Source organism: Pteropus medius, unplaced genomic scaffold (genome assembly GCF_902729225.1).
Source record: "Pteropus medius unplaced genomic scaffold, Ma_sr-lr_union100, whole genome shotgun sequence".
NCBI lineage: Eukaryota > Metazoa > Chordata > Mammalia > Chiroptera > Pteropodidae > Pteropus > Pteropus medius.
Genome location: NW_024349800.1, coordinates 16,010,560 through 16,037,952, shown reverse-complemented (window position 1 = coordinate 16,037,952; position 27,393 = coordinate 16,010,560). Strand labels below are relative to the sequence as shown.

At 38.5% G+C, this 27,393-nt stretch overlaps 1 long non-coding RNA gene across 6 annotated transcripts in view; it reads left to right on the top strand.

Moving 5' to 3' along the window:
- The window catches only part of LOC120621516 (uncharacterized), a 138,535-nt gene that overhangs the window by 24,843 nt on the left and 86,299 nt on the right, over positions 1–27,393 (top strand). For 5 of the 6 annotated variants that reach the window (XR_005658182.1, XR_005658181.1, XR_005658180.1 and 2 more), the window contains exons 2-3: positions 1,769–1,944; positions 3,155–3,247. This is a non-coding gene — a long non-coding RNA (uncharacterized LOC120621516). Of the gene's footprint in view, positions 1–1,768; positions 1,945–3,154; positions 3,248–11,262; positions 14,169–27,393 lie in introns of those variants that run through there. The other variant, XR_005658183.1, reaches the window with a different exon arrangement.

Below are 27,393 nucleotides of genomic sequence, written 5' to 3'. Positions count from 1 at the left end.
TGTCAAACTGAATCTACTTTTGCCTGAGAGTCCAATGGATATTTATTTATTCAGTAACCTGCTAGAATTATTTAGGGCGACAGTGAAGCAGTGACAGAGGACGAAAGGTACGGCACTGACGAGGGTGCAATGTTTAACAGAATCCCAATAACGGAAGTAGTGTCGAAGGAACAGGACTGATGTAAATCCGCTTGGGCAGATCAACATCTCTTCTAGCCTTACAAATCATGAAAATGTGTTTCTGGTCTGCACGTTTCTAGAGTCTGCTGAGTCCTGTAGGATCACATAACACTATGCTCTCATCTAGGTTATGGGGAACCCAGAAAGAATGTAATTAGCCTCATTTTCTAACCTAAAACCTTGTGCAGTGGACCTAGAAGCTCCTAATCACCTGCTATGGTTTAAGGTCCCAGTAGCGAACCCCGAGACATTCTTTTATGTATATCTTGCCAAAATCTCTAAAGAGCATCTATACAGCTTGGCAATTTTCAGGACAAACCTTTCTCAAGTATAAAATAAACAAGAATTTATAAATTTTTTTTTTTTCCGTTTTGGACAGAATCACTGTCTGCTTCTTCCTTCCCTCCAACAAAAACAAAAAGAGTGACTTGTGTTCATTTACATTTCACGATGGTGTTCTCTCACAGGATGTTTTCCATTCGCCGTATTTCCTATGTTGGTAGCTTTTCATGTTCTGCATAAGCTCGGTGTCTCTCAGAGCTTCTCATTGCAACTCTGTATTTTAAGCTCGTATTAGTTTTCCTGTTGTTATTGCTCACTCAATTTTTTGTTAATTTTTTCAGTCTTCCTCTTCCCCTTCCCAAAGGCTACCATAGTTGCCTTCAAAACACAACACACGTTTTATCTGTCTTAAACCTGATGAGAGGTCACTACTATTCTCTATAGCCTATAACATAAAGTACCAACTTTGTGGTATTGGGATTTAAGGCGGAGTTTAATTACTTACCCTTCTTCCTTTCCAGATTCTGAATCAAGTGTGGGTTAGACGCACAAGCCAGATGGGGATGAAAATGTAGTGTCTGATTTATTGCTGATCATGCCGCATTGGGGTTAGGCCAGAGACAGGCTAAACTATGGCTTCTCGAAATCCTTTCTTTGGGTTTACCCATACGGTTCAGGAAGAGGTGCTGGAAAACTATAGCCCATTTCCTTTTGGTGCAGGTTTTGGGGTCTAGGGATTGCTTTAGGGATTGAGGAATCAATCATCAGCCCATCTGCAGGGCTTTGGAGTCTCTGATGTAATACTTCCTGAACACCTCAGAGGGAGGACAGCCTATTCAATTCCTAGAAATCCAGTGGGCTAGCCACTAAGATCATGGCATGGTCCTCAATTCCAACCTGGTTTATGTCTCTTAGCAATTAAGTCTTTACTTGCTTGCCTTTTGTTACCTGCACTTGGAACAGTGGTGGGGGTTCATCCTCGTGCATGTCTCTTTAAAATGGGGAAATGGCTGCCTTTTGGAGGTGGGGAGCATATAGCCAGAAGCGTTTGATCAAGACCTGGGAAATTAGGTTTCCTCAGCTCTCTATTCTTCCAGTATTCTGGTATTGCAGTATTACCTCCTTTCAAAATAGAAAAAAAATCAGTCTTTGGGTTTTCGTAAGGATTGCTAGAGGAATAAACGATCGCTGTGATGAGGCCCTTTCTGCTGTCAGATGGCCAGCTTGGGCCAATACTTTTAGGACTGTCCTGAAGACTGTGAAACACGGTCGAATTATTTTAACTTTGTCACCGTTGCTTCCGCAGACTCATGGAAGTGACCTGGATTGAGTTCCAGCACACAAATTGGAAAAATCTGCCCAGCTGCTTCCTTACTGCTTCCCGAGCAGGTAATGAAAGGCCATGCTCATCGCCCAGTGTCCCACCTGTTCTCAACCAGATCCACACTGTAATGTCTGCCGGTTCCAACACCCTGCTTCCAGGTACTGATCTCTGCATTAGGCAGGATTCTTGTGGGTGTCAGTGAGAGAAACCCAATTCAAACTAGATAATGGCCAGAGGTATGAAAGTCCGAGACAGTCTGTATTTTTATAACTGCTTCTAATGCCAGAGAAAAAAATGACCCTTCTTTTCCTAGAGGTATTATCTCACATGTGATGGAGAGGTTCTGGTTAGCCTGCCTTGGGGCATGTGCTTCTCTCTTGACCATGGGCCATGACCAGAGGGATGTGTTGCTCTGAGCAACCAGATCCGGGTCATGTGACATGTGCCTACCTTTGGGGCACATAGGAGTGGGGGTGGGGGAGACACCCCTATCTTAACCATCCTGGAAGGAGGATGGGGTTTCCCGAAGGAAGAGAGCAGAACAGACGAGGAACATATGCCTGCTACATGGATCTTATTGCATCTTACGGTAACTCTATTACTGTGTCCCATTTAGCTTCCACTCAGAGCTACTGCACGGTGGAGAAGGTCACAGTTTGTCACTCTCACAAAGTCAGAAGGAGATGGCTAAGTCTGAATTTTACTCATTTACAAAGGGAAGAAAAGAGAATCCCCAAGCATTGCAGCCTTGTGGCCATGTGACATATTCTCTAAGCACCAGAGCCAGCTGGGTCAACACCCCTTCAGTCACGCTGAGAAAGAACGCTGGCACAGCCATTTGCCCTGCTGAGCCTGGCGTCTTCCCTGCTGAAGCTGAGGCTCAGTGCAGCTATCGCCTGGGAGTCTGCAGAGACCAGCCCTGGCCAAGCCACCTGCTCTGGCTTTTCAGGGTCCCCCACATGCCGCCAAATTTTCCTAGGGCACAGGGGCTTCCGAATAGTAGGATGGAGCATTCTTCGTAACTCAGTGATGCACCCAGTTCAGGGTGCTGCACAGCAAAATGGCCTGTATTCCAGGTTTTTTAAATAATTTTTTTTAAAAAAATACTTCTTATTTTGAATTAATTTTAGTTTTACAGAGCGGTTGCAAAGACAGTACAGTTTCCATATGTGCTTTACTCAGCTTCTCCGTTTATTAACATCTTATAACTACGATGAATTTATCAGAACTAGGAAATTTGTATTACTATTAACTAAATACAGACTTTATTAAAATTCCAGCAGTTTTCTCACTGATCTCATTTTTTTTTTTTTCTCCCAGGGTATCGCATTGCCTTTAACCAATTTTTTTTTTTTGATTTACTCACAGGACTATTTCTCTTATGTCAGGAGGATGGTGAGATGGATTAATTGCCCTAATGGCCTCCATTTGTCATCCCTGCATGACCACACTTCTCACAAGGTAAAAGTTTAGCACTTCCTCTGAGGAGGTGGAGTCTACATCCCCATCCTTGAATCTGGGCTGGCCTTGTGACTTCCTTTGGCCAATAAAATGCAGCAGCAGATATGGAGATGTGCTCATTCTGAGCCTGGGCCCCAAGGGACCATGAGTGCTGTGCTCTCTGTCTTGGACGCCAGCCTCCTTTGTAGGAACAATGCTGGACTAGCCTGCTGGATTGAGGGACTACATGAATCAGACAGGAGATATTCCGACTGAGTACTGAGGCCGTATAGTCAGCCAGGCCCCAGCTGACTGTAGAGCCATGAGTGAGTCCAGCCAAGACCAGCTTAGCCTGTCCCAGAGCAGCAGGGCTACCCAGATGGCCTATAAACTTGTGAGCAAAATACATGTTTACTATTGTAAGCCGCTGAGCATTTGCGGTTGTATATATGTAACAATATTGTGTCGATAGATAACTGATACCGCTGGGTCAGGATAGATTCTGATACAGGCCATCTGATGGCTCAGGTTTTGCTGTCAACAACAAGTTGAATTAAATTTGTTGAATTTTTCAAATTGTAGATCTTCTGGGGACTGATTTTAGACTTTTGTAACCAGATTTAGTGAGCTCATATAGGATTTACCTCTCTTGATCTGAGTGGGTTTGAATTGAAAACTCATGTGGAAATATATTTCTCCTGTAACACTGGATAGTTCTGGGTGCTTTTCTAACTCAGGGTGTTATTGGCTTATGTATACTGGCTAAAGTTTGGGGTCACCATAATACGTCCCCAGGTTTTTTTTCCATCTAATTCTAAGGACAAGAAATCTATGCATATTTGTGCTAGGATTTTGCTGCTTTGGGTATTTCCCAAATAAGCTGTCTGTGTTGGCAGGGTTTTCTGCTGACTGCAGTGGGTACAAGTCTGGAATTTAAATTTGATGTTTTCAGCCATTGTAGATTAAAAAAAAATTTTTTTTTCTCTCCCAGGGTAGCCAATGTCATTTTTTTTCCTGTGGGGTCAAAACCAGTTGAAAAAGAACGTTATATTATTTAGTATAATGTCCATTAAACAGCTTTACTTTCTCAGTCCGGAGCAAAATTCTGGTTCCTCTATAGAAGGCTCTGGTCCTCTCTCTTCGAAGGGCTCAAGCTTTGCCTCTGCCCTTTCTGCTCCCTTGGATTCCTCTTTCTTCCTACTGGGAGAGTGACAGTTTTCTCTGAATACAAAGATGCAGGTTGCACTTCTAAACTTTTTGTCATTCTCCTTCATATCTTACCCCTAACTCCCATGTGGAGGGGGTTTCAGTATCCCATGGATGGGAAGCGATGAGGGGCTGCGGCACGTTCCTGAGCTCTGATCAGCAGCAGTCGTGGGGATTTGTCAGGTGAGGAAGGGGATCTAGAGTCTGACTCCTGTTACAGGCTTTCAGACACTCCTGTTTGCAGGGCCCTTGCCCAACCTTTTCAGGCAGTTGTGCCCCCAGTGCCTGAGACTTCGTGGGTTTTGTGGAATAAAGCGCTTGCTTCATGTTAGCTTTCGCCCCCTTCCCCCACCAACTAGGGCATTTGTTGTTCATCTTTCTTGGTTCTTTATCACTTTTCCAGCTTCCAAAAATGTGTTGATACCTCTTTTTCATTATCATATCCTCTTACATTCTCTTGGTCCTTGTGGGTTTATATCTTGATTTCATTTCTCCAGTCTTATTTGGTGAGGTTTTGCATGAGAGCAACATCCATGTTCCACCTGGCATGTTTAGCCTGAAGTCTTCAGACTCTTTAGATTTTTATGAACATATATAAATTTGTCCTACTGTAGCTCAATGACTGTTTTCTTCAGGAATCTTGTCTTACTTTTTAAAAAATTGCATAAATTATCTTAATAGAAGAAGGGGTTGGAACTAGGGAGTTTAGATTTTTCAAAGTAAAATTATTTTTTACCTGTAGGGATTTCAGTAACTCTTAGAAGAATAGCAATAAAACCTAAACCTCACTGGGCACATCTAGCATTTGATTACATGTGGCTTTTGTTCAAGAGAATGGATTCTGTTTTCTTTTCACCATTAGTGCTCTCATTAACACAAAGCTCATATTCATTCTTATTACAGTCATCACTCATTTTACCTGGGGGTCACCACACAAAGCGGCTTTGGTGCTACAGCTTCTCCTCCGTGAACCTGGTGATGGCTGTAATAGTGACGGTATAAGGCAAAACGTGTTCCATAGCATATCAAGGATGTGACATTATAGTCAAATCATATGTAAACTTTCACACATGCAAATATTATTTTTAAAAAACATAAACTGGGTCATAACATACCCACTGTTTTGCAACTTGTTCATTTCTCTTTATATACAGTCAGTCCCTTTTTTGTGAAAGAACTTCTCAGGTGGTTTCCAATTTGAAACAACGTTGTAATAAACGAGCTTTGATAAACTTTTTGCTCATTTGTTCATGTATTTCTGTAAAATATTTTTTTCCGAAAGTAGAATTCTGAGTCAAAGGGCCTGCCCCTGTTACGTTTTCATAGCTGAGGACAGATTGCCTTTCGAAAAATTATCAATTTATACTTTCCAAGCTATTGTCAGAAAGCCTATTTTTTCATTCCCCCTCCAAAACCATATTTATTTTATCCTTGTAATCTAATCTTTGCTTATCTGATAAGTGAATGGTATCTTCTTAGCACAGGGTCTTGATTATCATCATGACGGTGTGGCTCCTTGGGCTACTTCCCTTCTCCATGCACTAACAGATACTTTTCTCCTATTTCTGATAAATAGTAAAAGAGTGAAGTCGCCCTAAGGTTTTCAACAGGTCCAGATGCTTGTTCATTAAAGAGTGGTTGTCCTTGAGAATGCAAAGGACTTGAACAGCTTATCTTGTCCACCTCTTGGTTCTGTCACCCGGGTAACATTTTAGAAATATACCAGGTCAGGGTTCAGATGCTTTCTCCCCAGTGCCTCTCTCCTTAGTGCTCTCTGAGAAGAGTTTGAAATCTCAGTAATAATTATCATTAGCTGGAGGGAGAATAATTTCTTTAACTGCCTTTTCTGGTGCTTCAGTGCAATCTTTGGAGCTTCTTTCTGTATCAGTTCCTCGTGGCCTTCACTAGGGATATATTCTGATTCTTCTTTCTTGGGGTTTTGAAAGGTTTTCACTCTCTGCTCCTTTCCTCCCCCATGGGGTTTCCCTCCTGAAGCCCTGTGAGAAGGTTCCTAAGGAAGAAACAGTAAAATAATGCCTGACTTACACCTGAGAAAGAGAAATAAACTGGCTAAAGATGTTAGTGTCCTCGGGTTAGAGCAAGGAAGTAAATTGCACACCTATTAGGCATCACTTCAGATTCTCTAGACTTCACCTCTTACTTGAGTCATGTGGGCTTCAACCAGTTTTGGGAAGTGAAAATTGACTGTACTTTATCTTGAACCTTTTTCTTCCTGTACTGGGGCTTCTCTGAGGCTGTGGTGTGGGAAGCCATAGGACCCATTTGGCACTAATGCACATGGCTCCTGGATTTATTGGGGGAGTTAACACCTGGGGACAACCTTGATTGTAGAGGATGGTGCTGTCAGATAAATTTGTTTCCCTTTCTTCCTCTAGGTGGATAGTTCTGAGATGGGTTTCATAAGACTACTTAGAAGGTTCTACAGGAATGAATTGCCCATAGCAGTGGCCAGTGCTTCTGTGGTAGGCTGAGTAATGCCACCTCAATGATGCCCCTGGTATCTGTAAATATGTTATCTTATATGGCAAAAGGGACTCCTCAGATGTGATAAAGTTAAGAATTTTGAGACGGATAGGTTATTGTGGGTGTTTTCAGTGGGTCAGGTGTAATCACAAAGGCCTTCGTAAAGAAGGAGGGAGCAGTGTTAGAGACAGTAGAAGGGGTGATGACATGAGCGAGAGGCTGGAGGGAGGTAAGAAAGGTGTCATGAGCCAAGAAATACTGGAAGCCTCTAGAATCTGAAAAAGACAGGGAATGAATTCTACTTTCAGAGTCTCCAAAATAAAACAGCCCTGTCAGCACCTTGATTTTAGCCCGTAAGATTCATTTCAGATTTCTGACCTCAGGACTATAAGGTAATACAGTTGTATTGTTTTAAGATACAGAAGTAATAGGAAACTGATACAACATTCATATTTCATTCTCTCATTCCTCAATCCCACTCCTAAATTAAGTAGATTGCATTCCTAAATTAAGTGATCTTATAGAAAACTTTGTCTCAGAGTCTGCTTTGACTCTGAGTAGACGGTTGTGTGTGTGTGGGAACCCTGGCTAAGACAGGAAGTAACTGGACTACTACTGACAGTTTCTATGGTGTGTTTTTCCTGAGGACCAACAGTTGGTTGATATTAGATTCCATCCAAGATGGCTTTGACAGGGAGAGGGAGCCTCAACTGAAAAATGCTCTAGTGTCCCTAATGACCAGAGATGGAGGGAGAAAGTGCAAGTTATTAGCCAAACTACACCTCCATGTCAGGGGGTTAAAGGTGAGGTCCCCAGTAACGGGGAAGGCAATTTGTGTGGAGGGTCTATCATCAGGGTCTAACTAGAAAAACAGAAACAACTACACATCTTTACAGTGGAGGAAATTTATTGTAGGAAGTTGTTTATAGAGGTGACCATAGAGGATGGAGAGGTAGAGGATGGAGAGGTAATCCAGAGAAGGGTAAGACAGGAAGTCACTACACCCTGAGGTTGGAGGACAAAGTGAGAGGTGGTGTTACTAGAGCCCATGTGGAGCCCATGGCCTGGGACCACTGGGAAGAAGCTGGAATCAGGGTGGGACTCTTCAGTGAGAGCTGAGCTTCCGAAGAAGCACAGCCACTGCTAGAGAGGCCCCTGGAGGTAAAGTGAAATGGGGAGAAGTACCTTAGCTTCTCTCTTCTCTCCCACTTTCCATTCCCCATTCAATGCTATATCCAAAGAAGCCAGCTCAGCTGAAACACAGAGCCAGTGAAGTATGAGAGATGGACCTGAGAGCAAACAGACACAGGACTGGCACAGAGCATGCTGCCACATACCCTATGAAGAAACACCTTTGGGAGACAGAATCCATTTTAAACACTTGCCAATTTTTGGTGGAAACCAGTTCCATACTGATGTCAACTGAGCAATATCTCCCCATCTTTAGCTACTTTCCCTTTCTGTACTTAAACCCAGATATGTCGGAAGCTATAGCCAGTAAGTAGGACATGTTCCTGGAGATGCCAGTGGGATAAAGAAAGAAGAATCTACCATCTCCTTCCTTTTTCCCTACTGGCTTTCCATCCACCATGGGCTCAAGCTATGGGAAGCAGAAGCTTTAACTCTGAATGAAATCTGGATTTTTAGTTATTACATTGGATCACACTTAATTACTAAAACAAGTCTGTTTTAGGCAGCTCTGACATGACTGGACGGCGTTATTTAAGAAACATCAGATAACTTGCGATGTCTACCCTTGAGTTCATCTAAAGGAAAGAGAATAAATAAGCTTTCCCTCTCCATGCTGGACAGTTATGCAAAGAAGGCTGTGAGAGAAGAACACAATTTAGCTCAACCTTTCTAATCTCATCCGTGCATGGGAAGCTTTGTGACTGGTCCCTTTGAAGTTCTTCTCACTTGATTAAAGATGACAAGAAAGAATTCACACTCTTTCCTTTATACTCACTAGTGGGTTAGGGGCCAATGGTCATATAACTTTTCATTTGTGTTTATTTGTTTTTTTCATTACTTCCACTACTGTGGGCAGTGAAAGGTGGGAATAGTTGGCATCTATTATTTTGGAGCTTCAGCCACAACTCAGACTGAAAAAATGTTTTTAACCTTTCTTAATATCCATGCTTGGAATGATTATGTTATTTTTTTCTGCATCAGAAGAAATAAAAGGTATATATAAGATGTGCTTAATTATGAAGATACAAAGGAAGCTTTACCTCTGCACACTCACCTTCTGTGGTTGTTGAAATTCATATCCCTCACATCCCTCACACATGGACACTTGTCTGGAATTCTGAAGAATCTCTGTATAAAGGCACATCTGCTCTGCAAAATAATATAATCCCAGATGAGAATTGGAACAAGTCAGCTTGAAATCGAAGTTGTGACCTTGTGAGAAAAATGATGTCCAGCAAAGAAGCAAATTCTCAGAACTCCCTGGTGATTGTGAAACAGAGACTGTCGTAAGCCCATGATTGAAAGTATATCACATAGAGGGATGGGTATGGAAAGACACCAACTGCAGATGCTGAGGTGCTGAAGGTACTGAACTCTTCTTGAAGAGGGGATGCTCTACGATCTTGCATGAGAAGTGCGAAGGTATATTAGGATGATCTTTGCTATGAAGAAAGAGATTATACTCCATAACTAGGAAAGGATGTGATTGCAAAGCTAGGAATTGGGATATTAAAGCAGTTGTGAGAGATCTGTGGAAGGGTGTTGGGTGGGGACAAGAGGGGATCCAGAAAGTGGAGCCAAAAACTACTTTTCAAACTACGTGACCGTGTCTCAGAGACTCAGCGACCCTGGGGAGGACGATGGAATGACAGGAGACTGGGTTGGTGATTCTCCCAATACTTCTCTTTGTCTTTAGGCAAGAACAGCTCCTCACAGTTATTGAGCATGGATTAACCAAAGCTTGTCCACTGTCCAGGGGAGCTGTGCCTACATATGAGGTGAAGCAATCTGGGTTGAGTAGAGGAGGTGAGGTCAGTGATGCTGGGAGAAAGTAGAGGGCTCAGAGAAAACAAGTGCAGGTTCTCTACTGGAAAAATATGAGCACTTCACTAGGATTTGGGTCCAACCTATATGCTCTTGGGTTGCCTAGTACTCTGAAGAAACAGAGTCTAGATGTTAACTTTGTTCTGAATTCTGGGAAGGGCATGTTGTGTGGGGTACACTAAGGTGCTAGTGCATGTCATTTATAGGAATGCAAAGCTTTATTAGGAGAGAAATGAAGGAGGTTGATATACAAACACAAATAACTAACTGAGTAGAAAATGGATAAAGAGCCTTCCCAGACTAGCTTAGGGTGGTCAGCATTGGTGGGTGGTGCAAGAAGAGTGTGCATGGATTTTGATACTTGAGGAGGTTGGTGGGCCATGCAATGAGAGGAACAGGCATAGAATGATACATGAAGAGCAGAGGAGCCTTGAGAATCTGTCGACTCCTGCCAAGTAAACACTATTGAGGGCGTAGTAGCCCATTCAATACCTGCCCATCCCCATCTGTCTGACCTGTGCAACTTGTGCAGAAGAGCCACAACAACTGTCCTTCTGGTGGACATCTGGTGAGGACTTCTATCAAGAGCTGACACAATGGGCAAAAATGATGCCTACTGAATTCTGTCTGAACTCAGTATGGATTTACCCCTTGTAATGACCCAGAACACTTACACGTTCCAATGTCACTCCCAAACCAATCTACAGAATATAAACAAAACAGAAATTCAGGTCCTTGACACCCAGGATTATGCGAGACATGGGAGAGAAAACCCTAATGCTTTTTACTTGGTGTGGCTGAAGAGAACTCGAGATTCTTTCCCAGAGCTGGGACATGTGGAAACTTGGCCATGTGCACCATTTCTGTGACATGAACAACAAACAAAGCATTTTCTGAGGCTGTCTCCCTACTCCGTAACTCACATTGCTATTTTAATAAAACCCAATTAATATTCTGCTTCACCTTTGAATTCTAAAGTGGAACAATAATATGAGTGTCACCAAGACTTTTATCATGTGCTATTTTCTTTGACACTACAGTACACATTATGTCCATAATCTCAGTATCAGCAAATGTTATCTAGACTTTTATAGGTATTGCTAAAACCATATGCTTTCTGCTTCCATGCCCAGGCTTGATGTACGATTGGTAAGTTATCTCTAAAAGATCAGATATACCGCTTCTTGATAGAGCTTCTCCTAATTTGAAAGACTCAGAAATGCAGGCAGAAAAAATTAAAGGTTATTTTGTAATTATTATCACTGTATGAATATTCAATATAATCCTGCATTGTACGTAGATTTATTTTGCTGTTTTAAATGTGCTTTCAGATACAAATCTAGGAATACATTTGGCTCAACTTTGGAAATTTTACACTGAAGAAATTAGAGCAGATAGCTCTGAGGTTGTAGAATTGAAGTCCTATCTTGGTCAGGGAGAGAAAAGATCTGCCTCCATCATGAGCTGATATAGAAGGGTAAGTGGGATCTCTTCTGAGTGGTTCCACCGAGGGCTCACCCCTTCAGTACATATTTGAGTATCTTATTTTTCACTAGGCCGGTAGTGGAAACACTAGGAAAATGCAGCACTTGGAAAATTCTCTATATCTGCTTCTTTTTGTTATTAAAGTAGATAAAGCAATTAGACTGCTGTTAGAGATAACTGGCTTTCTAATTTCAATTTGTCAAAATTAAACTCTTGGAGATATACAAACACACACAAATGCAAACCTGCCCCCAATTTTTTTAACTAATTAAAAAATTAGCTAACCATTTTAAATATTATTTTTTAACTATAAGTCTCCCAAGAGTGAATGTGAATTTGCAAATTAGTTCTTAAAGAGGATTTTTAAGAAAAATCTCAGTGAGATCTGAAACCACAGTGATAGTTTTTTAACCCCCCAATTCATCTAGTCTTATAAACATTTGAAAAAAACAATTTCCTTTTGGGACTTTCCACATTAGACACTACTATTCTCATGTTACACCTTGCTTTTACTTTTAGACATAGTGTGGCAGATTTGGTGAAGTATGAAAGGAACTAAATGTTTTTAAATTTTGCATAGAAGTTCTTTTTGGGGGGGCAGAGTGAGGATGTTTTTACTTTTAAGAATATTTTCAGATTTCCTTCCAATGTAGCTGTAAGATTATAGAGAGAAATGAACATGACTGGAAATCAGAAATCCATAAATTTAGTGATAGACTACCCTCCGCACAGAGGTCAAAACCTCTCTCTACTTGTTGGGGCATATTGGTTGCTAGCAACAGAGATGGACTCTTTCTGATTTAAGCATACAAGGACTTTCTAGGAAGGATTCTAGATAGTTCACAGAGTCTAAGGAATTATTGAATCACCAGGCCTCTGGAAGGACAGGAACTGGAACAGCTCCAGGGAGCCATCAGGAATTCACTGACAGTGTGTTCTCTGGACAGTGACCTTAAAAAACTCAGCCCCAATGCTTCCGTCTGTTTTTACACTGTTCTAAGATAGATGGAGCCTCCCAGGAAAGAAAGTCCAGTTGGTTAGACCTGGGTCACATGCCCCCTTTTCAGTACCCTTGATATAACCCCATGGAACTAGGAAAACAGGAAGGGGTTTTGTCCTTCAAAGGAAGTCATTGCCGAGAGAAAGGGGAAGGGAGACTGGGCCAGCATCGCCTGTACTGTGGCACAGCAGAGCCAACGGGTGAAGTTTTATTTTCTGCTGCCCTTGAGCCTTATTCTCTAACACAAAGTCAACATGAATGCATGTAGAAAAACAACATGTAGATTAAAAATCTGCTACTTCTGATATACTCTTTACGTTCTTCTGATATTTTTGTATGGATTCGCAGTGGAAAATTCTGATAGGGAAGGCACTGGGTTGAATGAAAGGCATAGATTAGGAAACTTGGTGGCCAAAGCATGCTGACAACTTCTTTCTCAGACACTCATCCCTCATTGTTAGAAGAATTAAAAAAAAACAAAACAAAAAAACACTACTTCTTGCTTATTTTACACCCATATTATAATAATAGCATGCACTATAATTCATGCAGATTATCTTCAGATTTTAATAAGAGTAACTGGAAACCAGCGCAATCAACATTCTATATATACTTACCTCAACGTAGAGAATTACCATGTATTTAAATGTAATGACACAAACTGCTCCTATCTGATTATAGTAACATAATGAGATGCTTTCTATATCAGACATGCATTTAATTAAAAGTATGTGTCGATGATGGGTATATAAGAAATGATTTAGATAACACAATGATAAACATTGACTTTATAAACAACTTTATTTTTATATATTTCCATCCTTACTCCACTCTATCCAGAGTTCTAATGTTCCTATCTTTTGTGGAAAAGTCTTGAACAATATTTTATTTGATTTAGAAAAAGTCCCCACAATTGGGTTGACTTATAGGCAAAGGTGGATTTACTTTGAAGAAAACGAAGCTTTCGTTGTAGTAACCATCATGTACACGGGATCCTTCCAAGACCCTGTAGCTAACTTTGTATTTTTGAAGATTTTTTCCCATTAAAATAGAATCTCTCAAATTGTATTACTTTAGGCCCAAGAAAATCTGGATCTATCTTACTTATAGATTTTGGGTATGTCACCAGCCTAATGTCAACTGTTCTCTCAGCCACACCCTGATTCTGTTTCAGGCTGCATCAATTTAGATTTGGAATATTGTACATTCAATGGTTTTGTCAAGAAGTCCAATAAACGCCAAAGATTTTTTTTCTGTATATATATATATATATATTTTGTAGCTATGGGGAGGATGCCTGGAGTAGAGTGGGGAGATTGAGTAGGAGTGAAAGTCCTACATTCAGTAACGTGGATCATTTAAAAAATGCCTCATGTTAGATACATATGGTCTTTTCTTTCTTGGCCTTGCTACTACCAAGCTTAGCTGCTGCTTCTTTCTCTATTTTCTTTGCTTCCCCCTTTCTGGATCCTCTTTTTTCTTTTGAATTTTCCCAGAAGTCTTTAAGCTCCCTTGCCCTCTGCTTTGCAGAGCCATCTGGCTCTCTCCCTCCTACCCCGACTTGCTTGCTCAGTAGTCACAGGGCATAGGAACATATGGACTCATTTAACTGGCCTCTGATCCTTAGCAAACACTTTAGTAAAAATCTTTTACTTGAATTTGCCCTCTGGTGTCTCAAATATCACTGAAATGACTTTTCTAAGTATTTTGTTTTCCAAAAATGTACAACGCTTGCACCAAGAGGAATTTTGAGAACTGGAATATTCTCTATCTCCATCTTTTTTGCATATATTTTCACATTTCAACTGTATAAGATCACATAATTTGCTGCCAGGTTATTATCTTGTCTAATCTCCTAGCCCAGTAGTACTAGAACATAGTACAGGGTCAATAAACAAATGATGAAGGTTTACTGAATGAAATTACCATTTTTTATAAGAAGTGGCATATTAATAGCCACATTTTTAAATTATCTTGATACAGAAACTACAGGAAACTCACATACTGACTGGGCCTTTTCTCCATAGGGTTCACAGAAACTGTATAGATTGGAAGAACAAAAAAAGGAATAGAAAACCAAACCAAACTAATCTATTTATAACTTAAGTGATTAATAATATGAGCATTTTGAACTATTACTATTGACATATGTATGCCTTCCTAACAATTTATAAGCAATGCTTTACAGACTTTGAAATTTTTACAAAAAAGATAGTCTATAAAAAATAATCTAACTTTTAGGGCGTTTTCTTTACCGTGCATAAGAAAATACAGAGAGAATATGCAAAATGGTAAAGAATAGACTTTATGATAAAGATAAGAGATAACAAGGCTTTTTGTTCATCTTGAATGTTCTGAATCCTATGAAAGATTATCATACAGGGAAAAATGATTTTCAAAATAGCAACTGAAGAAACAGAGTATTTTTAGGCCCCTGAAATGGCTTTCTACTTTGTAAGGAGTCTGGTTTGTAATAAATTGTAACTTATATTGCATTTTAATTAGTGCCAATTCTGTTCTCAAAAAGAGGTATTTTTTTGATTCCATTTACTTATCCCCTTGGTATCATCAGTCATTGTCATCTCATTCTCTCATTGTTGTCTTATCCTTAGAGCTGACTGGGGCTAATTTTTGATTCAGGTTAGTAAGAATGCACTAGTCATGGGTAAAGCTGATGTGCCATGGGATTCTAACAGACATTTCTTAGATCAGGTTTCATCGCATTGCCACTTGATTTGGGATGAAGAGAATGAAAGCCAAGGTGTTATCATGCTGCTGGAAGATTTCACTGGGTCTGCTGAAGGGATGTATAAATGGACCAACTCAGTATATTAATGCTGATCTTACTATCGACCATATTCTTAAATAAGCTTTCAAGATTGTGATTAAATCCACTCTCAGAGCCCAATATGCTATTTCTGAGAGAGAATATTAACACTAGAATTTTCCATGATAACTCATGACTTCAGAGCTTTTTTTGTCCAGTGTATTTTATAAGGCATGAGATTTAATAGAATAAAATAGAGATTAAAGAAAAACACATTTTCTTTCTTTTAAAGGTTCTTGTGACTCTATTTATTGCAACTCCATCTCCCATTCCTCCTCAAGTTTAGTCATCATACTTTTTCTTAGCATAGACATAACTGAAAATCTGAACCTAAAATATTTTTAGGGACAGATTGACAGGAACTGGATTTAGTATTGGAAACATCGTTAGTTTGGGATAATATGTTCTTTCATAAAGTACACATAGCCTGAGACTTCTGTAAGAATTTATTTTATAAACTCAAAAGTAAATAGAGCAAACAAGAAATTTTCTTTTACCTTTATTTTTTTCATTGTTATTTCAGTAGTTTTTTTTTTTTTTTTTTAAAGAAACGACAGCAGACATCATTTATTGCTTAACCTAGTGATGTAACCATAGTGGTATCATTGATTTCCAATTTTCAGGCAAACTGTTCTTGCTGTTGGAAGCCCAAGTCAATTCATTTACTATTGTGTGTACTAAGGGAGGGAGATGAGTCCATTGAACTAGCGGTGCACCAACTGGTAAATATTTAATGTTTATTCCCATCACTGAAATTGTTTCAAGCGTGGATATTGACAGTCATGTACATATACAGATTGGTGTGGCCTGCAGCACATAGTCTCCAGCAGACTATAGTTCATTTCAGCTTTGTAACTTGACTTCCATGCTGTGTATAGTTTTGCAGGATTATTTTCCACATGGCTGTCCTACAGTCCAGATTTGAATTTCAGTTAATCTTGATGTCTTTTGGTGGAAGGATTTTGTAAATGACACCTGATCTCTACCCCTCATCAATTGAACATTATTAAAATATTAACATCCCTGAGTGTACTTGAGAATTATTGACCTTTATAATTACCATAACACCTGCATCTTATTGTGTTATTTCTTACTGGGGATCCTTTTCTGCACCAAGAGAAAGATTCTGCTTTCAAATTTTTGCTACGGCAACAAATACTTTGCTTCATGTCATTATAGTTATTTTCAATTAAGTGCTTAAACCTCGGTTTTTACTTTGAGATCATTGGAGGTCTGCCCAGCCTCAGTTTTTGAAACTGTTTTCACCCTGCCAGCCATCATACACCTGCTGTTTCCTCTAGGGGACCATTAATATCCAGTAGTGGAGACAGTTCTTCTGGACACCTATGTCCTGTTGGGCTGGTTCTGATCAGCTTAAATTTTGACCTAAAGATCAAGGGTTTTTTGCTACTTGTGTTAGTTCCTGCCTTTTACCCTTGTATTTGATACTTGGCTTCTGTCTCTTGGGCTTCGAATCTTGATTTTTCTTCCATTTCTTTTTTGGTGACTGTCCCCTTAGCCCCGAGTATTCACAGTTTCTACCTTTCCCATTCAAGCCTAGGAAATTCTAATCCCAACCAAATACTTGATCATCAACCCTGTTAGATTAGCAGCCCCTTCAAGAGGAAAAACATCATATATTTTTGACCATGTCTATGTCTTTTATAAGAAAACAGGTATAAGACTCCTGCTTTCTGGTTAGGGCCCCCAGGTGTTCTGTGCCATTATAGCAGTGTTTATACTTCCATTTTAAAAATTGTGAATTAATATTAACTACAGTTTATTATTAAAAATTGCACACTATGCTGACTTTTCTACAAAATTAGTTCTATTATTTCTCTCATCTTCTATGGAAGTTTGTGAGAGCCTGAGAGAAGTAAGGTCTCTAAACAAACTTTTGGCTAGTCATACCCATGAAATGAACAGAAAATTAGAAAACACTGTAATACTCTACCTATTACATGTTTAACCATCAATGCATTTTTAAAGAGAAGTGTCTTTTTGCTTGGTTCTAATAAGGGGTCGCTAAAATATTATAGAAGATAATGTTTTAAATGTTAAATGTTGAATAAAAAAATTGGCCCTGGAAGCAGACTGCCTGGGTTCCAACCTGGCTGTGTGTGACCTTGGACCAGTCACTTATTGTGGGCCTTCACATCCTCATCTATAAATGGTAATGTTTTGAGTATAAAATGAGATAATTTTTAAAGTGTTTAGCATGGAGTCTTTTTTCCTAATAAGAACAAAATAAATATTATGCTGATATGTATATCAGTTAGAGTGCTTCCATCTAAGTAACAAAAATCCTGACTCAAACTTGCTTAAATACAAAGGGAATTTACTTTCTCATATAATAGGAAGACCAGTGGTAGGGTGCTGGCTACGGCCCTTGAGAGGTGTTTCAGTGCATAGCTCAATGATGTTATAGAGATTAATAGTTTTTCTATCTGTGATCTGCAATTCTTAGTGTTGGCTTCATCATAGATGGTAACATGGCCATAGTAGTTTCGAGGACACACAAAAAATCCAGTAGAACAAGAGAGGCTATTTCAGCTTGTAGCTCTCTTAAGCAGGGATACTTTTCCAAGAAGCTCCTAAGAAGACATATTCATCCTTTTTTGGGGGTCCGAGCTGAGTCACAAGCTTGTTACTGAACCAAACACTAACAATGGAAGTGAAATCCCTCTTAGACTAAGTAAACCTCCTACAACTGAAGATGGGGTCAGCTTTCTCTGAAGGATGAGGTGCATTTTCTAAGATTTTGAAAACAACCACAATAACATAGAATTTCAGAGTATGGAGTTAAGAGTAATAAAGAGTTGCTTGTTCCTTTGGGAAATGTATCATATTGGCATCAGTGAGGGAAAAGCACCAAGGAACAGATCTTCTTTGCTAATTCTTAGGAAGATTTTCAAAATCTTAATTTTTGTACAATAAAGAAGTTCAACACAGAATTTTGGCACTTGTCACATTTAAAATAGGATAGTTAGTAAAATATTGATCTTTTATTATTAATTTTTAAATTAAAGAATTCCAGTTTCATTTGCCTAAGCATTTCACATTCTTTGATCTAATCCTTATTATACTCATGTAGGAAGGCAGAGCAAATATAAATGTCTTTATTTCACCATTGTAACCAGAGATAGAAAGGTAAAGTGATTGCACTTAACATCATCCTTCTGTCTCTGACCCCAGGCCTTTTCATTATATCATGCACTGTGTGTCTATTGTTGTCCTTGATGTTCTGTCTCCTCAATTAGAGGACATACTTTTTAAGGTAAGGTATATATTGTCTAATATTTCAGGATTCAGGAAATGTTTGTTAATTTTAAATGATCTGCTGAACTAAGGCAAGTAAAAAATCTTGAGTTTGAATCTTTCCTTGACAGTGATACACCTCTGGACGAAGCAATTAATCTTTGCCTGGGTCAGTCTTAGAGGACATTTATTTATATGCAAGTAAACCCATTCTCCTACAAAATTTGTAAAGAGGCAATTTGGTACTTAATTTTCTCTTCCTGACTTTTTTTGTGGCTACTTCATAGAATTTCTCACAAACTGACTGAATTATAAAGACATGAAGCCATTAACAAACCTGAAGATTATAAAGTAACTGAAGGACAGATGTAAACAAAGCCAAAATCCAATCCAACCAAAACAAACAAAAAGGGAAAACATAAACCATTCTACAGAAGCAAACAGAATTATCGGCTTCTAACTAGGGCTTTTCCAGGAGAGAAAAACATAATCAATTGGAAATGGGTCAACCTAAGATATGTAGTTCAGGATAAGTTAACAACATCAGCATCAACAAAATCTACCAAAATTAAGTGGTTTAAGATATCTAGGACCAATTGCTTTCTGTCATAAATATTCTATTAAATCATATTATTGCAATCTGAGAATAACTTTCTAAATGAATTAAATCGTACAGTGCTAAGTTTTCCTCTGGCCTCTATGTACAACTGGTGTGCCATCGATGCCATTGGAAACACTTGTTTGGGTCCTTCTCCAACTCAGGCTTAGCTAGGAGAATTCTTCCATGAGTGGTGCAGGGTGATGAGCCAAAGACTAGAATCTAGAGCCATATGGATAAAGATGTGGCATTGTACCAACATTTACCTACTTGTAGTCATTTGAAAAGTAAGCCATTGTTTTTTTCCTATTTGCACCTTGAACTCTCTCTCTCATTCCAAAATTCTTTTGGTTTTATCAATGCTTTGGTTGCTACCAAAGTCAACAAGGTCATCTGCATGGACAGTTGCTACGAAGGTTTTTATAAGTAATAAAATTCTTCAGTTTGTGGGGTGTGGTCTGTGTACATTCACAGAATAATACTGACATAAAAATATTTATTAGCATTCAACCAGTAACATGTGATTAAAATATAAAAATTATCTATTAATTAAAATAGATAATTATCTAAATGTAGTATAATGTATATTTTTATGAATGTTATTTGTATATAAAAAACAGTTTGTAATTTTTTTGTGTGAATGAGAAAGAAGTTTGGGGGCTAAGAAAAGTGTACTATTCTCCTCGTAGCAATTATACCTCTAGTTTTGAATAAAAGAAACAAAATAAAACAAAGCATTTTTAAACCGAAAAACTGGGCTATTACTATTATGGTGAATGTTGCATTATTCAACAGATGCATATTGAGTTCATAGTTTATCTAGTTCCTTTATTTTTTCTCCTTTCTAAAACCTGCCTTCATTTTAGTCACTTCACCAGAGAAAATATAAATTAAAGATTTAAAAAATGAACTAACTATAATGGCTAAATGAAATTATATTATCTGAAATTCACTTTAGTCATTCAGTCTGGCCTGTCTCCTTATTTGTTAAGGCAACTTCCAATCCTGAGCATCACTAAATTTTAATGATGTTCTGAATTGCTTGTCAATTAAAATGGGTCTTCCATGCCTTACTAGACCAACACAGATAAAAGGCTTGTGCCAGCCTTTTATCTGTGTTGGTCTAGTAAGGCATGGAAGACCCATTTTAATTGACAGTGATTCTATCCCAATTAACTGCAAACAACCTTGACAAGTTACTTTTCGGTCAGCGCATTTTCATAAAATATATCTTCACTCTAGGGGAAATTAAATTCGAAATCATATTTCTGGTAAAGAGAAAAGTTATTTGGAAGTCTTGAAGTAATTGCTGATTCCTTTTGGGAAACATAATAGCTATAGTTTCAGCAATACCTTTTATTATTAATCTTATTACTAAATTATTAAAATATTCCTTATTACTAAATTAATGAAAATGGATTAATTCATTAAATCTGACACGTTTTATTGATTTTAAATGGTAGGTAGATCTATAAGCACTAGGGAGTCATTCAGTTATGTCAATCCTTGGTAAATACTGCCCTGAACTGTGAAAAGTGGGAAGTGTTGCTGGGGAGGCAGTGGATTCTTCTCATATGAAGAAGGGTGCAAAGGAATGCTGTTTGCTTCTGATAGTTTCAAGTATGTCCACGTTGCAATCAGAGGAATGGCAGGGGAGTGGGCTAAATGACTTCAGAGATTTCTTCTAGACCAAAGACTCAATAACCTTTTCCCATAATTAACTCTAATTGACCCAATTGTTCAGTAGTATCAGCATTTTCGATCTCCGTATCCAGACCTGTATAGGCTCCAATCCTGGTTATGTTATGTAACCCAGATATGAAATAAAGCTTCCAATGTTCCTGATGTCTAAATACTGTTTTCTAAGACCTTTGCTAAAATCACGATTTTAAGAGTCTAACGCTCGCTTCATGATTTCTGTTAACTTTTGGAAGCTTTCACTCATATGGTCTTCCATGTTTCTGCCTCTCTTTTATCTCACATTAACCACAGAGTTCAAAATTATTTTCCTGATTTTTTCAAAGTAATTCTCACACTCATTCCCCACCAAACTTGTATCCCTAAACTCATAAAAGTAGTCCGCAGAACAAAGGAGGCCTCTCTTCCTTACGTACCAGTTGAGGAGCATAGCGTAAAATATAAATAAACACAGGAATAGAAAGGGTAGGAAAGAATGGAAGGTCACTGGACTGTCAATGTTTCTCTCTTCATATTTTCTAAATCAAAATTTATTAAAGTGATGACAGCTGGTAAAATGCTTTTCTAGTCCAATTCCAAGAGGATTACCTCCTATGGTAACTAGTCACTTTAGCAAGACAGTAACTTATTAAACATATATCATATTTGACTACATTAACTCTCCTTTCCCAAACATCAGTTGCAAAAGAATTCCTTCCTCTTTCTTTTTATAGCCTCTCTCCCTTTAAGATGACATAGCAGCCCACTGGAACCATTTGGATAAAGCCTGCTCATTTATTAGCAGACTCATCTCTGGGCGTAATCTCTGTAACTTCTCCACTTATGTAGAATATAGTCTGGGAAAGGGGGCCAAAGTAAACTCTCAACACAGCTTTGTCCAGTTGATGTTGGTAAGCCCTGCTATTTCACCTCATCTCTGTTAAGGATAAAGTTGAAGCTTTAGCCAAAAGGTAGCATATCAAGTTAGAAATTAGAAAGATAGGTGTCCAGAATAAAGACGTTTCCACTGCAATTTTTCCCCCTGCACTTATGATCAAATCCTCGTTAAGCCAATGGGACCACCTGGTACTGCTACATTGCATGATAAATTCAGTAGAGAATGCAACCAGCTGGGAATATTTAAAAAAATTCAAATGAATGCTTTTCAAAGGTTTTAATAAAAATAGATTTTAATACTCAATTGAAGAACTGTTCAAGATTTGGGTTTAATTAGACGCTGGTCTAAATTAGAAGAAATCATAGTTGAATATTTTCTTATAACTTGAGAAATGCTATTGAATGTCTTCTGATTGTTTTCCTAGCCACAGCTGAGTGTAGCAATTTTTTCCTGAATGTATTTGAGAGTTTGCAAAACTGTGCTTACAATAGGACTTAAACAATTATAGGTTTGAATTCAGTTAGTAGGACTGTGAAGCAATTATATAGTTAAATCTATAGAGTGAAGCTCTGGTGTTTGTTTAGCTGTATGCTTCAGCAATGTGGCAAATCAACTATAAATGTATTTTCCTTTATATTATGCTTGCGTTTACCTGCATGATACACTCCCCTTTTTTGTTGGAAGGTCTCTGTTTTAATTTTGAAAAATTTAATCTAAGGATTAACTTTATTATTTCTTTTCTCCTTTTTCTTGCCCAAGAGCTGCAACATTTTCACAAAGTTTTAAATCTTACAGCATTGAAAAGAATATAAATAGAATTCCAAACAAGCAAGTACATAATCTATCACCCCTTTCTGGGGCTGCCAGATAGAAAAGGAAATTTATTCTTTGCTTTCAGGATTTTTACATGTACATATTATTTTCACTTAGGCATTTAAAATACTTTATTAAGTTTTAATGTTTTCTGAGGCTCTTTTATTTTTATATAAACTGAAATATTGAGTAAGTAATTTCTTTCTTCCCGTAGTTCTGTGATTGAACTGTTCCAGAAAAATATGTCCCTTTCTGAGAAAAAAACAATACAAGTGTGCTTGATATGGAATTTCAGGGCCAGGAGCAAATTATTCAACACTAGGGTTTCCAAATAATAGGACCAACTCCCTTATTTTGCAGAAGAGGAGCTGAGAATCCTAGGAGAAAAGTGACTTATCTAAGTTAATTGTAGAGCCCAGTGCTCTTTTGGGCTGCCTCAAATCTAGAAACTTTTCTAGATTCATTGAGCTCCTACTACGTGCCAAGACTGTATAGGGGATTTTTTTAAATTAAAATATTTTTCAACTTTATTGAGATATAACTGACATATAACATTGTATACATTTTAGGTGTACAGTGTGACAATTTGCTACATATATATGTGTACACACACATTTTTTTTGATCATCTGTAAATAGACGCTTAGGTGGTTTCCATGCTTGGTCATTGTGAATAGTGCTACAATGAACACAGAGGGGCAGATATCTCTTTGAGATTCTGATTTCATTTCCTTTAGATATATACCCAGAAGTGGGATTGCTGGGTAATATGATAGTTCTCTTTTTAATGTTTTAATTGTTGTAGGTAGTCATAAGAAGATATGACCATGAGCTGGACTTGGGCAATTGGAAGCCCTCAACCTCCTCCCCTGTTCTTGGATAGACTCCATTAAGGCCTCTATATAAACTTTTAAGATTCTGGCTGGCAGGAGTGAAGATTTACTCTCTTCTGACTGCCTAAGACAAGTCTCATAAGTTTCCTTGCTTGCTAAACCTGCCACCTACCTCTCTGGAGTGGTCTGCCTCTTTTTTTTTGGTTTCTTCTTGCCTTCTGTCCACAAGGGCCAGTTTGTGAACCAACAATAAAGGGCTGGAGTCAGTACATGCTCCACTTCAGGGTCTGTAGCCAGGACCGAGGTTTCTATGTCTATTACTCAATGTATGGATGGATGTGACTCCTCCTGGGTCCCTTGGCGAATGGTGCTGGTGACACACCAAGAGCCAAGTGGGGCTGTAGCCAAGTCATTAGGAATATGAAGCTGTTTCCCTTTCTGTAGTAGGGACCACAGTTGATGAGTCAGCTGCCTATTTTTGAGTCTGTCTTCTTCAAATGGCTCTCCTTGGTCTTGTACAGCACCAGGGTTGTATAGTCTCCTACCTGGACCCCAAATCTCCCACAAGTCATTTTTGTCCTTGGAGGGATGCCAAATCATTGTTGCTGAGATGGGAGATACCTAAAAGGGGCACCTTATCTGGCCTTTTTGCTCAGGGATGATATTTTTATATAGTATATATTTCTCCTTAATATTTATGACTTTGCAAACTTCATAGTATATATACTGTGAGAATCACATTATAGGTCTTATTTAAATCAATTTTGTTTGAGAAACATTGGACCTAAACAAACTGAATAAATGACAGTAATAATTCACATAAAAGATGGACACTAAAATACATAGCAATAGTTTGTTATTTCAGGAGTCATAATTCTAGATAAATGGTTTGACACACTTTTTTGTATACAGTTTCAGATAAGGAGCCATAACATAAAAATCAAAAGATCATAAGCTCTAATATAAGAGAGGCCCAGGTTCAAATCCCATCTCCATCATTTACTGTTTGTTTTCCTTGGCCAAGTTACTTTGAACTGGGGGACACCAACATACAAATAGAAATACGTAATATAAACAGCATGTGCTCTGACTGAGACTTGCGCAGGATGTTACGAGAGCATGGAGATGGGGCCCCGAGGAGGGCTAGATGTTGGAGAACACACATCGGATCCTGTGCAATTGAGAGGCTAATATTAAGAACCGTGGTATAATTTGTCTCTTATTCAAAAAATGTCTCTCCCCACCATCAGTCATTACTCTCAGCAACATACTGTTGGTTGAGATGTCTAAAATTTGTGATGGTTGTGATAACGTCTTTGGGATAAGTTTTTCTCTAAAATGCCTCAGTGATATATAAATGTGTCCAAAGATCAGGATAACATATTTAGAACATACCCACCCTGCTCTCTCCTCTCTCCCTGCCACCTGGAGGCAGATCACAGGTTTGGGAAAAGGAACAAAGATGGAAGAGTCGTGGAGAGAGGCTGGGAGAGGTTTAGTGAAAGTGTTGAGCCCCAGGTATCTGGAATGGCATTCCTCTGAAGCGGGGCATGGTGGATGCTAAGGATAAACTTCGCCGTTTTGATTATTTTTCTGAGCCCCAGATGAGTTTCTAAAGGTGGAGACAAATTTTCAGGACCATGACCATATAAGACATTGACAGTTGGAAACCTGAGACTATCAAAGAATGGTTTTCCTTTATCTGCAGCTTTAGTATGCACATTTTCTACTGAAAAAAAAAAAATGAGAGGATAGTCAGCATGTCTATAAATGTGGAAGATGGAGAAAAGTAGTTACTATGAAGAAATTACCTTCTACACAAATAATATCTTATATATTTGACAAAACCTAAACCCAGGGTTGAATGAGAACTTGAATGTGAAGAGAAACCATTAGGAGAAAGTATCTAATCAACCCGAAGCTGCAGTTTTAACCACATATGTCTTGTTACACTGACCTGCTGACTGGGTACTAGGAAATTCTAGGATTTTCATCAGAACTCCCAAGTGCAGCAAAGGGCACTTAGGTCCCTGTATTTGGCTCAAATATTCTCTTCGATCTCCATCATAGCCCTTAGGAAGCCAAATAGCTGAAGGTTTACTTTATTTCTGGCATCCTGGCTTTGTGCTTTTAGCATAATTGATTTCCACCATACCTTATCAACATAAGTGACATGAGGAAGACATGTTTTTGGAGTCATTATTAATGACTTCCAAATAGAGATATGCATGCTAGATACATCTCGGAGCAAAATCATACCCTTATGTTCTCTACATATTGAAATTCTATCAGCTGTCTGAAGTCAAATGTGTACTAATAAAAGATGATTAAAGAAGTTTTTAGTTTTATATAAAAGCAGTAATGAAAACTTTTAAATAATTGAGAAGGGAAACAGATTGGCAGTTACTAAAATATTAGGAGTGTTTTAATTTGGCAAATTTAGGAAGGATAATATATACATTTAGATATATGTTTGTAGACATTTAAATAATGCAATACAGAATAATAGGAAGTAGATGATATAATTTTAAATTGTGGAACGTTTGGGGTATTAGGATTTATAAATGTAAACAAAATAATTTATAAGAACTGTGTTTAATTTTCATTTATTTAATTTCATTTAGGGCTTAAATTTTTCAAGAAAAAAAATCCTTTCTTCATATTTGTGAGGAGAAAATAAAAGCAGAAGGTCGACTGTACCACTTGAAGAATTTAAAAGTGAGAAAAATCTTCAAAATTATTTATACCACCCATGAAAATCATCTCTGACCCAGATATAATGAAGGCTCTAAAGAATGTGAACAAGAAACTTTTAGACGTTGTTTGGCTGAGTAGTTATGATGATAACCAAATATTCTCAAGAAAATCGATTAGCTGCAAGTTTAGCAACTTGGCAGTGATTTTGAAATATGCATTTGGCTAGTCAGCCTTCTGAAGGCCAAGGCCAAGGCCGAGGCTGAAACTGATCGGTGATTTTGAGGAAGTTTGTGGCTGAATTTGAAAAACTTTGCATCTCCAAATTTGCAGAAAATAAGGACTGCCTCAGACACCACCAGATCCCCAGAATTAATAATAGTAATTATTATTACTATTTAGAGTGGCATTTAGAGTGGCCTTGAACAATTCTGAGGACAGGGAACCCTCAGTAGATCATTTATCCAGCTTAAACATGTGAGTTAAGGTCACTTACAGGAGGGAGCACAAACAGACCAAGGCATGCAGAGGCCAAGGCCAACATGCTTTGGAGTTGGTGCTCTGGGTTCACATTTCTGCCAGAAAGGAGTTGCCAGGTAAAAATAGGACCGTAGCTTCCACAATTTTATTTTCCATATACCTAAGACAAATATTTTTTCAATTTGTCTCCTTTTTATTCATTTCTTATGGCCAGAACTCAGGTCATCAAAATCTAACCAGCCATTAAGTAGGAGATCCTTGCTCTCATGATTTCATCGAATCACTTGTGTGAGCTGCCCAAGGAAACGCTAAAGTCTGAGATGCCCTGCTGTTATGGAATGCTCTAATTCCAGGCAGTTTGACAACAAAGACAGAGAAAGAGAGCTGGGTCATGGTCATTGGGATATCCATAAAATTTTCAATAAAACTACTGATAAAGGAGATAGCTAGATGAACCAAACTATAGATGAGTATTTTAGGTTGAAGCTGTTGTAATAAGCCTGGCTGTATGACAGTAGCTCTTCTATTGTGCCATCTCATATGCATATCCATCGGGAGGTTTGGCACTACCTGGTTCTTTATCAAGTCAGGCCAGTGGTATTTGTGCGAACCCTATCATTCCCTGTGTATAACGAATTCCAAGGTCTACTGCTATAACGTCTAACAAATCTCAAAGATGTTGGAGACTGTGAATTTTCAAATGTGCCATTCTCTTTAAGTGCTTGACAATTTTGGGGGGAGCAGTAGCTCTGGTCGTTGGCCTGGCTTGGAGCAGAGGCTGGGGAGTCTAGGAGGGCAGGTCTTATTATTTTCAGGTCATTGTTTATGGAGCATGAGTTAAAAGACAGAGTGTAAGGCAGAAACTGACTGACAGCAAGATTCTCCAATGGGTTTTCATTC